Source organism: Perca flavescens, chromosome 13, assembly GCF_004354835.1.
Source record: "Perca flavescens isolate YP-PL-M2 chromosome 13, PFLA_1.0, whole genome shotgun sequence".
NCBI classification, from domain to species: Eukaryota; Metazoa; Chordata; class Actinopteri; order Perciformes; family Percidae; genus Perca; species Perca flavescens.
Window position 1 is genome coordinate 19,400,778 of NC_041343.1, and position 13,826 is coordinate 19,414,603.

Sequence of the window (13,826 nt, forward strand, 5' to 3'; positions counted from 1 at the left end):
TTCCTGCAGATATCAGAATCAGATACGACTATTAATAACAGTCGATCTGCTGCCTCATGAGCTGCACAAAGCGTGCACACGTCAGATCCGTGCAGATTCTGACGTCCGCTTCTCGTAGCTTCTACGTCATTACGCTGCCAGCTGATCGGAGGGGAAGCCGGGTGTGTGTCTGACTTGCTTGAGAGAGAGAGAGAGAGAGAGAGAGAGAGAGAGAGAGAGAGAGAGAGAGAGAGAGAGAGAGAGAGGAGTTGTGTAAAAGGGGCTGAAGTCCTGCGCTGCGTCCTACACTGCTGCTGCGCTGCTAAGAAAAGTAGGCTGACCACCAGCAGATATAAAAAAAGCTGCCAGACCGTATCGTGGACGTAAAACAAACAAACAGGCAGCGACACACCCTGGTAATGGTCCACGACTCCGCCGGAGTAGTGGGCGAGGCAGCCTGAACTCCGCTGCACCGTCCTGATGGTTGGCCGCGCAGGAGCAACTCGGCCGGTGGTCAAGGTGGGGCGTATGAGTCGCTGTGAGAGGCTGTCTGTGTGTTTCTGCTGGCTAAACGCTTCTTCCTGTCAGCCTGATTTAGCCTGTGGCGGCTTGATGACCCAGTTTGCGTTGAAACGGTAACTGGGAAACCAGTCCTTAGAATATTCAAGTAGATTTCTGGCTAACGGCGGCAGCTTTCTGCACAATTTGGCGTCGTCAGATTGCCGAGGAAATAGATTTGATGTTAGTAGTTCTGGCTGAAGGCCTGTCTGTGTGTCATGTAGGCTATAGATCATATCCTCCAGGCCCACTGACACAGAGGTGCTGAAATTAATCATGGGCCCCCTAGAAATCTGACCACGACCTCTAAGCTCCTGCAAACATTTAATCAACATTTAGATTATGTTATTTTACAAAGCCTGATAGCAGCTAAATGGATGCTTGACATGTGCTAAAAAGTCAGAATTATGTCTAAATTAACACCGAATGGAACAGAAAAGCCAGCAAAGGTACACAGACAGCATGCTATAAGTGCTAAAAGATGTACAGTGTGTTTAACATTATATTTAAACCAATTGTGTCACATAGTATAGAAAAACAGAAAACTGGTAGCCTACTCAAGCCTCCAGAGAATTTGTTTAGTAATTTGTACTAGCACTTAACTGTCAAATGTTGTATTATAGGCTATATCAACCTGTGAAGTCTGCATTTATGTAATCCAAACGTGTCAAAAAGTGTCAGATTTGCTGAGTTCATAATAGGCCAAGGAAAAAGCCTGTGCTTAAGTAGGGGATAGGTGAAAATCAGGAAGATAACTAGGGCGATAGATAACATTTCTCAGTAATGCAGTGACGCCAGCAGTCATCTGATCTTTCTTTAAATTGAAGATCTACACAAGAATATTACTTTAGATGTCTGTAAGAACGAGTTAAACATTCTTACAGCAGGTGACGTATTTAGGCCTCTATGTACAGCTCAAGTCTCCTCCACTCATTTATATACTATTCTTTTTTTTTTTTTACATTTTAAAAGCAAAGTGCAGTACTGAATACCTAAAGTAGTATTTCTCTGGGATAATGGTCAGGAAGGGAAAGCTTACTGTAGTGTACGTTACATCGATGGAGCCTGTCTTACATAATTGTACAGACAGAGTTCAGTGTGCCGGTAGGAATGCGCAATAGGCTGTGTCACGAGCTGCATTTGTGCCATTGCAACCCGGAGTGTGACAAGCCACCCTGTCAATGAGGATCACATGGCAATGACAGGGTGTCAGCTAAAAAGAAACTAATCTTGACTACATGTGTTGTTTGCCCTGCATCCAGGCAAAAATAAGCAACCTCCTCTGTGCTGGTTTTTATTGCCTACATTTGCAGAAGTGAAGCCATCTTGCTCAACTTGGGTTACACCCTTCATTCCTATTGCGTGCCTTGTCAAGGGAGGATGGGGCAAGAATGGATGTGTTATGTGGGTTCATTTAGGGGAAAATAAATCCAGTTCTTTCAAACAAAATGGCACAGACTGCCTGAGGACAGGCTTACAGGCCTCATACCGTACCATCCCCCAGGATGTCATGAATTCAGAATGGCATTCAGCTATTCCTCCTTAGCAAGTAAAAACAACACACACCCTTTATTTGTACTGATCTCGGGATTAAAGTCAGATAGCCTTCAAAGTCCTGAAAACCGCTAGCAGCAGTGCATAAGAAGAGGCTCCCTGCACTATGATCAGTGTGTTGCCAAAGCCACCGCCCTTTCCCTGTCTTTGTCCCAATTCCCAGTCTAAAATGATCAGTGTATATTGCAGACTACAATCTGGGGGAGTAAACTCTTTCCAAATGGGCCCCACCCACGCAGCACAGGAATGCACCAGGAGTGATATATGTAATAAAACATTTTAATTATCGCGTGTTTCTGTTCACAGAGGTGTAGCAGCAGTATGCAAATCTACACCTCCTGTCATTTCATCTGCTAATTCTACAATTCCTCACATATTTGCTCGCACAGTTTCATCCCTGATGGTCAGACCGATGATTGAAGTATCTTATCTCGTCACCTCATGTGGGATTCTCACACAACGGCATGACCCTGATTATGAAAAGATCAAATGAGTGGGCTCGTAGCATGGAGAGAGGTCTGACCCACGCGCCATCATAACGCCCTTTTTTTGTTTTCTGTTCTGTTCTCTTCAACAGAAGTGTGCAGCTTCCACCTGTTCCACATCTCACCTGACTTTTATTATTCATCATTTTCAGTAATCTTTAAGCTCTCTAGATAAATACATCTGCTCTGGCTCTTGCAGCGAAGTCTACAAAATGTCAATAATTCCTCCTTGCATTGTACATGGTTCCTTCACACTCTGTTTACACACCATCATACCTTTTTTCTTTTTAACACGGACATCCTGCCTGCTCAACTCCAGAGTGTCTTTCCTTTTTCTTATCCTCCCTGTTGTGGCAGAGTATGCACGTCCCAGATAAGCTCAGTCTTTTGTCTATTAGACTGTGTTATCTCTTTTTACACCGTTGACCCATGTATAAAAGCCTGTCTCAAGGCCTTCCACAGTGGCTGTCATGTGGCTCGGTCTGACTCCCTCGCCTGGATAAAGCCAGAGAAGGAGAGGGGAGGGTGAACCTGACAGAGAAGCCACGTCCGCCTCGTCCGCTGCAGACCAGATGTTAACGAGTAGATAGAGAAAAGAAGGGTGAAGGATAGAGGGATGGAAAAGGAGGAGTGGAAGAGACTGTGCGAGCCCACAGCAGCCGGATGGAATTTCTAACATACGCAGCTGGAATGTCAGGAATGCAGGACAGTCTGATCTGACTGAGAGAGAGGGTAGAGAGGACAGACCAGTTAGGAAAGACTCAAAAAGAAGAAGTAGAAGAGATATGGGAAAGAGTGGCACAGAAAAATAGTCGGGGGGGCTCAACACTGCCCGTCATTGTGAACATTAAGATACAGAGTCACTGTTTGTGGAAGGAGTGGCACGCGATGGAACAAATAACTTATTCAGTTTGAGGTTGTGGCAGCCACAGTCGACAGTTATGACTATCAGCGGCCCTGTGTGTGGACCCATGGATGTATTAAGAGAACGGTGTGGCCCGAGGACTTTTACTGTACATTCTACATTCTCTCCCCTGACTTAATTCAGACCAACACTGGCAGGAGTGCGTGTGCAGGCCTGTGTGGGGGAGGAGGGGGTGGTTGACTTGATATGACCACCCCCCTATGATACAGATGTGACAAATGCCAGCCTTCTTTTGCTAAAGATCCACTTTTTTGGCAACGTACACTACAAAAGATTATGTCAAATCAATGTTTCTGGCATTTTTTATTAGTCATGCTTGTGGTGTGTCTCTAGAGATGGCAGTGTCGGTCAGTCAGTCAGTCAGTCGCGCCACAATTTTGGCCCAGCTTCTCAACTTCTCAACTCAACCTATGGATGGATTGCCATGAATTTTGGTACACACATTCATGAATTCTAATAACTTTTCATATAACACCATCATCAGGTCATGGCCAAATAACCAATGGCATTCCCGTCAGCCTCAGTTTTACTTTGCTATTAAGCAAATTGTTAGCATGCTAACATGCTACACTAAGATGGTGAACATTATACCTGTGTACACTGTGCCTAAATACCAAGCAGCAACCTCCCAGCCTGAAAACTGAAGCCAATGTGGAAGTGGTGTAAACCTGCGGCCGGGGGAGAGACGCCACTGTATTGAAGTCTATAAGAACATGACCCTACTTCTCACTTGATTTATTACCTTAGTAAATAATTCTCTAATGAGTTTAGGGTCTCAATCGCTAGTCTATTTTAATACAGCATGATAAATTATGGACCCATTTATTTTTTAAAAGATGATAAAGCAGGGCATACTTTTGGGCGTGGCAACCTTGTCATTGACAATAACTCATTTATTACTCTTTGTATAATGAATTTTAATAACCAAGGGTCTAGGGAAGCCATTTTTATGTGCATCTTGGGATGACACACTAAAACACGTGTGCAGTGGGCCACAAAAGGTGGAAGCAAACCAGGAAGAGACCACACCTTTGCCGTGCGCACTAGGTTGCAACTGCCAGAAAGAGGCTCAAAGTGTGTGGCACCTGCCAAGTTTAAGTGCCAATGTATTTTGCCTATTAAATAGATAAACTTAAATATTTACAAAAAGATAAGCATGGGCTGTGAAGTGCAGCTGCATCAGTAGTGTAAAGCAAAAATGTCAAACAAACCAAATAGTCCTACTGGAGATGCTGTGCCTTTGGAGAGCGCATTCTTGCTTAAATAGGCCTGGTAGAGGTTCCAGCACATTCGGCTAGCGAGCCTCAGCTCTGACCGCAGAATCCTGAAAGAGAGGAGAGGTGAAAATCCTGCAGGCAGAGCAGAAGAGACATTGCAGCAACTTTCATTGGAATTAATGGGTGCCATTTTATAGTCCAGTAATCAGTCTTACTAATTTAAAAAATTAACACTTGATTGTAGAACATTTATGAGACACTGCTTTGATTGGGAAACAAGTGTTAATCTGGCACGGCATTGTCAGATTTCTTTTGGTGGTTTTAAAAAAAATAAGAGAAGTAGATTTGACTATTGATACTTTTTTCAGTGTCAGTCACAAGTCAGAACAGGCCTCTGTGCATGCTGACTCACCCACACTGCTGATAAATTTGCCAAGAGGTGGGGGAAAATCTTATTTGTGTACAACCTGTGTATTTTCAATGTTGATCAGTTATATATATATATATATATATATATATATATATATATATATATATATATATATATATATATATATATATATATATATATATGTGTGAATAGAAATTACTTGATGGCCCTCCTCAGGATGATTCTGAAGTAAAATCCAAACAAAGTGTGAGACAAAATGATTGCTCCCTGCAGCGGTGTCTGTAAAATGTTCATACGTCTTGTTTGTTTGTCCCCCACCATGCTGTGCACAGTCTACAGCCCGCGGGACACTCAAATACCTGAGATTATTCTGGTTCTCCTTACTGCAGGAATGTACAGTATGTGTTACTCATAATCAACCAGAGAAGTGGAGCATGTCAATATTTTAAGATCAACACATTACATTATTCGAAGGCAAGAAAAGCACAGACCGGCTTTAGCTTTACGTGGGGTCAGTTTTCAAACTTTTAGTATGTTTAATCTCACTGGACAGGTTTCATGTATTTGTACATGCAGTTCACAGGGAACTGTTTATGTATTTCCCTACATCAGCTCCAACCAATATCCACTCCTTAAGGTCTGGGTTGGCAAGCTAAGTGGTAATTCAGGTAAGAGTTATGTGTTTTCGCAAACAGTATGATCAACAAAAAAAAGGAAGTTAAAGCTTTAGTGCGTAACTTTTTGTGCGGTCACGGAAGGCTTGTATCATGTGGACACACCGACAGTTTTGTTGTCATTACTTAGAATTCCTCATTGGGGCGGCAGAAACTACGCACCATAGCTTTAAAAAGAAAAAGGAATCAAATATTCAAAAACCCCGTGTGTGGCTCTATGAAGCAGTTCTAGGCTCAGTGGAGCTTTGAGCTAAATGCTAAAGTCAGCATGCAAACATGCTCACAGTGGAAATGCTAACATGCTGATGTTTAGCAGGTTTACAATGTTCACCATTTTAGTTCAGTGCGTTAGCATGCTAACGGATGCTAATTAGTACAGCACAAAGTACAGCTGACAGGATTGTCATTAGTTTTACAGGTATTTGGTCATAAACTCTTCTCCGTGAACCATCACCTTATCGTGGTGGAGAGGTTTGTGTGTCTCTGTGAACCTGAGGGCTGTGTTGTCTGGAGCTTTGTGCTCCTGGTAGGGTCTCCCAAGGCAAAGTGGTCTCAGGTGAGGGGCCAGACAAAGAATGGTTCAAAAACCCCAATGAAGAAGCAAGGTAGAGATGGAGTGACCCTGCCGGAGGAAGCCCGGGCCCCGTCTGGAGCCAGGCCCAGGCGGCGGGCTCGTCGGGCGAGCGCCTGGTGGCGGGGTTTGCCACGGAGCCCGCCGGGCACAGCCCGAACAAGCTACGTGGCTCCCATCTCTCCAGCCCATGGGCCCACCACCTGTGGGAGGAACCGTTGGGGTCGGGTGCGATGCCACATGGGTGGCAGTGAAGGTCAGGGGCCTCGGCGGACCAGACCCGGGCGGCAGACGCTGGCTCTGGGGGCGTGGAACGTCACCTCTCTGTGGGGAAGGAGCCGGAACTGGTGCGGGAGGTGGGCGCTACCGGTTAGATCTGGTGGGGCTTACCTCTACGCACAGTCTCGGTTCTGGAACCATACTCCTGGATAGGGGTTGGACTCTTTTCTTCTCCGGAGTTGCCCAGGGTGTGAGGCGCCGGGCGGGTGTGGGGATACTCACAAGCCCCGGCTGGCGCCGCTGTGTTGGAGTTTACCCCGGTGGGCGAGAGGGTCGCCTCCCTCGCCTGCGGGTTGTGGGGGGAAAACTCTGACTGTTGTTTGTGCATATGCACCAAACAGGAGTTCGGAGTATTCGGCCTTCTTGGAGACCTTGACTGGAGTCCTGCATGGGGCTCCAGTGGGGGACTCCATTGTTATGCTGGGGACTTCAACGCACGTGGGCAATGATGGAGACACCTGGAGGGCGTGATTGGGAGGAACGGCCTCCCTGATCTAAACCAGAGTGGTTGTTTGTTGTTGGACTTCTGTGCTAGTCATGGATTGTCTATAACGAACACCATGTTCGAACATAGGGATGCTCATAAGTGTACCTGGTACCAGAGCACCCTAGGCCGAAGGTCAATGATCGATTTCATAATTGTTTCATCTGATCTGAGGCCGTATGTTTTGGACACTCGGGTGAAGAGAGGGGCAGAGCTGTCAACCGATCACCATCTGGTGGTGAGTTGGGTCAGGGGTGGGGAAGACTCTGGACAGACCTGGTAAGCCCAAACGTGTAGTGCGGGTAAATTGGGAACGTCTGGAGGAGGCCCCTGTCCGACAGACTTTCAACTCACACCTCCGGCGGAGCTTTTCGTGCATCCCTGTGGAGGCTGGGGGCATTGAACCCGAGTGGACAATGTTCAAAGTTTCCATTGCTGAAGCTGCGGCGAGGAGCTGTGGTCTTAGGATCTTAGGTGCCTCAAGGGGCGGTAACCCACGAACACCGTGGTGGACACCAGTGGTCAGGGAAGCCGTCCGACTGAAGAAGGAGTCCTTCCGGGATATGTTATCTCGGAGGACTCCGGAGGCAGTTGCAGGGTACCGAAGGGCCCGAAGGGCTGCAGCCTCTGCCGTGAAAGAGGCAAAGCAGCGGGTGTGGGAGAAGTTTGGAGAAGACATGGAGAAGGACTTTCGGTCGGCACCAAAGTGTTTCTGGAAAACTGTTCGCCACCTCAGGAGGAGGAAGGGGGAACCATCCAAGCTGTGTACAGTAAGGATGGGACACTGTTGACCTCCACTGAGGAGGTAATAGGGGCGGTGGAGGGAGCACTTTGAGGAACTCCTGAATCCGACTAATCGCCCTCTATGTTAGAGGCAGAGCTGGAGGATAACGGGGGATTGTCGTCGATTTCCCAGGCGGAAGTCACTGATGTAGTCAAACAACTACACAGTGGCAAAGCCCCGGGGATTGATGAGATCCGTCCAGAAATGCTCAAGGCTCTGGGTGTGGAGGGGTTGTCCTGGTTGACACGCCTCTTCAACATTGCGTGGAAGTCTGGGACGGTGCCAAAGGAGTGGCAGACTGGGGTGGTGGTTCCTCTTTTTAAAAGGGGGACCAGAGGGTGTGTGCCAATTATAGGGGTATCACACTTCTCAGCCTCCCTGGTAAAGTCTACTCCAAGGTGCTGGAAAGGAGGGTTCGGCCGATAGTCGAACCTCGGGTTGAGGAGGAACAATGCGGATTCCGTCCTGGTCGTGGAACAACGGACCAGCTCTTCACTCTCGCAAGGATCCTGGAGGGAGCCTGGGAGTATGCCCAACCGGTCTACATGTGTTTTGTGGATTTGGAGAAGGCGTATGACCGGGTCCCCGGGAGATACTGTGGGAGGTGCTGCGGGAGTATGGGGTGAGGGGTCTCTACTCAGGGCCATCCAATCTCTGTATGACCAAAGTGAGAGCTGTGTCCGGGTTCTCGGTAGTAAGTCGGACTCGTTTCAGGTGAGGGTTGGCCTCCGCCAGGGCTGCGCTTTGTCACCAATCCTGTTTGTAATATTTATGGACAGGATATCGAGGCGTAGTCGGGGTGGGGAGGGGTTGCAGTTTGGTGGGCTGGGGATCTCATCGCTGCTCTTTGCAGATGATGTGGTCCTGATGGCATCATCGGCCTGCGACCTTCAGCACTCACTGGATCGGGTTCGCAACCGAGTGTCAAGCGGTTGGGATGAGGATCAGCACCTCTAAATCGGAGGCCATGGTTCTCAGCAGGAAACCGATGGAATGCCTTCTCCAGGTAGGGAATGAGTCCTTACCCCAAGTGAAGGAGTTCAAGTACCTTGGGGTTTTGTTCGCGAGTGAGGGGACAATGGAGCGGGAGATTGGTCGGAGAATCGGGCGCAGCGGGTGCGGTATTGCATTCAATCTATCGCACCGTTGTGACGAAAAGAGAGCTGAGCCAGAAGGCAAAGCTCTCGATCTACCGGTCAGTTTTCGTTCCTACCCTCACCTATGGTCATGAAGGCTGGGTCATGACCGAAAGAACGAGATCCAGGGTACAAGCGGCGAAATGGGTTTCCTCAGGAGGGTGGCTGGCGTCTCCCTTAGAGATAGGGTGAGAAGCTCAGTCATCCGTGAGGAGCTCGGAGTAGAGCCGCTGCTCGCTGCGTCGAAAGGAGCCAGTTGAGGTGGTTCGGGCATCTGGTAAGGATGCCCCTGGGCGCCTCCCCTAGGGAGGTGTTCCAGGCACGTCCAGCTGGGAGGAGGCCTCGGGGAAGACCCAGGACTAGGTGGAGGGATTATATCTCCAACCTGGCCTGGGAACGCCTCGGGATCCCCCAGTCGGAGCTGGTTAATGTTGCTCGGGAAAGGGAAGTTTGGGGTCCCCTGCTGGAGCTGCTCCCCCCGCGACCCGACACCGGATAAGCGGACGAAGATGGATGGATGGATGGATGGATGGATGGTCATAAACTGGTTACATGTATACATATAGTGGATTTAATGTAAACACAATTCATCTTATATATATTTAATTATCTTTTCTATGTGAACATGTCAATGTCATGTCTGTTGAAGAAAGTTGCCTGCCTAAAACATAACTACTTAACACACCCCAAACTCCAGATTAAGATGCTGGAAATTAGCTACTTCTATCTATTCATGTCTGTTCTACTTTTTCACATGTAAACATGCAACTTAGTCAGACTTATGCAAAGTGTGCTTTGAACTTACAGGCTTCAACATGTAGAAGACATCTATCTGGTGTAGCTACATGCTTTCTCTCTGGGAAACACCCAAACAGTCACTTGATTAATTAAGACTTCAAAAACAATAGATTCTTAAGACTTCTGAAAGGATTCCAGGATCTTTGCTAGAGGCTGTCTGCTCCTCTTCATGTCCTCTTGCTCATGCTTTGTAACCACGGTAACTGGGAAAAAAAAGAAAAGGAACTGGCCTGTGATTTTGAGCATCCTAACTAAGAGAATATCTAAGAATGTCTTGCTGGCACTGTCTAACGTGCAGAGGCAGAGCTGAGCAGCTGATGCATGCATCCCTCCTGGTAATCTGACGCATGATCTTGTGTGCATCTCCCCCAGTCTTTCTTACATATCAGCTCATTTCACCCACTTACTCACAGTTGATCGCACACTCTGTGGCTCGACTGCACCCACTTACTGTACGTGTGTGACTGGCTGCAGGCCACCTCATACCCACGCTACCAGAGCAGGGAGTTTAGAGGGGAAGTTAAAACAATCTTTTCTTCTCTTTCTGCAGGAATACGTGCACATAAAGCAGACCAAGGAAGGAGGAGTCACCATTTGTGCTTTAAAGCTGGCTGTCCGTTACTCCAGGGTGTCTCTCACGCTCTCTGGCTGACACCCAGCGCTCCCTCACCCTTGGCCCCAAATGGCTGACACACAGCAGTTCTTCACTGGCAAGCTTTATGTTCCTGTACACATGCTAAAGCTGCCAGCTGAAGAACTGCTCTGGTCAGCCCTGCCCCGGATGACTCAAGAAGAGGAAGTTGATGGGGGTTGCTGGGAAGAGGACTGAGAGGCTGTTTCACGCACTCTGTAGTCAGACTGGACTTTAATAGCCGGAAAGATTTGAGCCACCATTGTTTATATTCCTGTGTTAATCACATACAAGGTATATTTGACTTTAGGCAATACAGAATTCTTATGTTGTGGTCTTTTTCTCACAGAAACCTGCATACATTTTGTGCATGATGTTTTTTTTTTTTCCTACAATAAAGAACAATATTTTCTCAAACTACAGGTTTATTGTTGTGGACAGAACTGCAAACTATGAACACTAAAACGCATACTAGCACTGAAGGCTCTCTTGTCCAAAAAACACACACACACACACACACACACACACACACACACACACACACACCCATAGATCTATACAAAATATGTCACACTCATCCCTTTTAACCTTTACATCTCTGGTGATCCCATTAAAGAGGAAAGACAAGAAAGATCAGATTAAATTGAAATGCTCTTCAAATTTAAAACTATCCTCAGATATTAGCAATAACTCCTTAAAGTGCTGACATTTAGTCAGGACTGTATGAATCAATTTAGTTTGCTGTTTCATATTAGATGTGAAAGATATGTGTCTGTTCTCCAGGGCTTAAATGCATCACCAGCTGCTACAAACTACAAATTTTTACAGACTCAGGAAGGTATTGATGTAAAATAATCCCTAAAATTGACCAATATTCACTTCAATGCTTAGTTTATTTGGCATCAGCAGCAGGTTAGTTTAACTGTATTACTGTAAATTGAATTTCTTTAATGAAGAAAACATTTTGTTTCAACTCTGTCTCCTTCAATTTTTAAAATAGTAATTTTCGAGCAAATAGTGCATTCTCCATTTTTCTTCTGATTGAGCTTTGTTGGTTTGCACTGCCAAGAAAAAAACACATCTGAACGATCTGAATAGATAATTGTATGAATATATTGTTTACATTTCAAAGACAGATATCTGTAAATTAGGGGAAATAATCTGAAACTGGGGAGTTGCCGCATTTATAAATCTACAATCTAACAACCTACAATGTGGTCTTGGTGCAGTTTCCCCTAAATCACCACTAGGTGGCATGATCACCTGTCCAAAACTGCCAGAGAGCCTTGTTTCCCTGAAGAAAAATGAGGGAAATCAAGTCAGACTGGCTTATTGCCACCTAATGTGGATGAACATGGTATTAAATATGTGGGGACATCTCAGTTGATTGGGATTCAAACATCATTGATGAAACGTTGCCCTATCCAGTGGTAGACTGGAAACGATCCAAACAGTCTTGTCAGTCAACTAAGTGTTTAATGGTCCAATCATTTCAGCTGGACTTGTAGGCCGATATATTGTTGGGTAGTTTAATTTATAATAATACATCGTATTTTATAAACTACATGTGTTTTGTGTGCAAAAATCATAATTTGTAAAATAACAAGTAACTAAAGCTGTCAGATGAATGTAGTGGAGTAAAAAGTACTATATTTCTCTCTGAACTGTAGTGGAGTAGAAGCAGAAAGTGGCATGAAAAGTAAAGTAGAAGTACCTCAAATTTGTACTTCATTACAGTACTTGAGTACATGTACTTAGCTACATTCCACCACTGGCCTTATCCATATGTTATATCTAATATATAAGTATATTAAAAACAAAGCTACATTGACCAAATCCCAAATTTTTTAAGGCAATTCTTATACAGATTGACATGTATGATGTAGTGATAAACACTGCATGATGGATAATTGAAATTCCTCTGATGGAATAAGTTTTCAGATTTTATTTTACGTTTAAGTACTTATCAGCAAAATGAGGTATCAAAAGTAAAAGTGTAAAGTTTAAGTTTATTTATTTCAAAAAGGGACAGTGTAGGCTATATTAATGAACATTTCAAAGAATGTAAATATACAGGATTATAGCCAGGGGCTAATTTCCATCCTTAGTCCCTGACAGGTTGCTGGTCCCTATAAATTAAGTTAAATACATAAAACAAATCAGAGTAAAACATCACAATAAAAAATTACATAAATTACAGCTCAACAACAGAGGACAAATTACAGATTATCCCAGCTAGTGACAACAGGTTTGATTTTACAGTAGCCATTTTTTAAACTGTTTGGAAAATGAGGTGAGAGTTGATAATTCACATATTGCACTTGGTTTACAGTTCCAGGTAGTGGTTGCTCTAAAGGAAATAATAGCCTGGCCAAATGCACTTTTCCTAAAGGGAACAGTGCAGTTCAATGTACAGTATTACATTATTGTCTTATTACATTATATTCATTTAGCTGATGCATTTATTATTTTATATTTTATTGGATTATTATCACTGATGCAAGAATCTGTAGCGTCATATGCTGTTGGGTAGTTAATTTGCAATGATGCATTCGATGTTCTACACTATGTTTATTTACTAAAGTTAATACAAATTCGAGTACTTATATTATATTACAACTACTTATAAATATTGAGTCTTTTTTTAATTTATTTCATTATACTAGTTGCTTTACAGATTCATGTTTTACAAAAATATGACGTAAAATGCAATAACTAAATCTTACAAATACATGTGGAGTAAAAAAATAGGGAAGTATAAAGTATGCAATAGAAATGTATACTTAAAGTACAAGTAAGGCTACGTTCAGACTGCAGGCCAAAGTGGCCCAAATCCGATTTTTTTGGGGTCAAGTGACCAGGTCAGGCTTCTTCAGAAGTAGTGTGAAAACCCAGATCTGATTTGTTTCAATGCGACCGCAGTGTGAACAGCCAAGGCGGATTTGATGTGACTTTTACCTCAAAAACCCTCGCTGCGCCCACTCTCCCCGCGGGGAGGGGCGGGCCCCCTGCTTCCAGTGCTGCTGTTAACCGGGGCGGACTGTCCTCATTGTTACCCAACCGCGTGTCGCATCACCAGGGCGGGGATCGGCTCACGTAAAAAGGTGATGTGGGCGTGCGCCCGGCTGAGGTGGGATCCCGGTCCCTCGGGGTCGGGCGCACCACCAGCCCGAGTTTCCGCACCGCCGGGGAGGTGGAGCGTGTGCGAGGACGAAGCCAGAGTGGTGGAGGCCCGTAGCGGTCCTGACGTGCAAATTGGCCGTCCGGTCACACAGACCTCTGTAGTGAATTTGCAGCCATAACCCCGCAAATATGTCTCTCTTTCTCTTCAGTCTTCTCCTCCTCAGCACCTGCGCATTG

General features: G+C 45.4%; 1 long non-coding RNA gene across 1 annotated transcript; it reads left to right on the forward strand.

Annotated features, from left to right (window-relative positions):
• Positions 1 to 239: 239 nt before the first annotated feature.
• On the forward strand, positions 240 to 10,883 carry LOC114567253 (uncharacterized). Its single transcript, XR_003694142.1, has 2 exons — positions 240 to 498; positions 10,386 to 10,883. It is a non-coding gene; the product is annotated as an uncharacterized LOC114567253 (long non-coding RNA).
• The last annotated feature ends 2,943 nt before the right edge of the window (positions 10,884 to 13,826 follow it).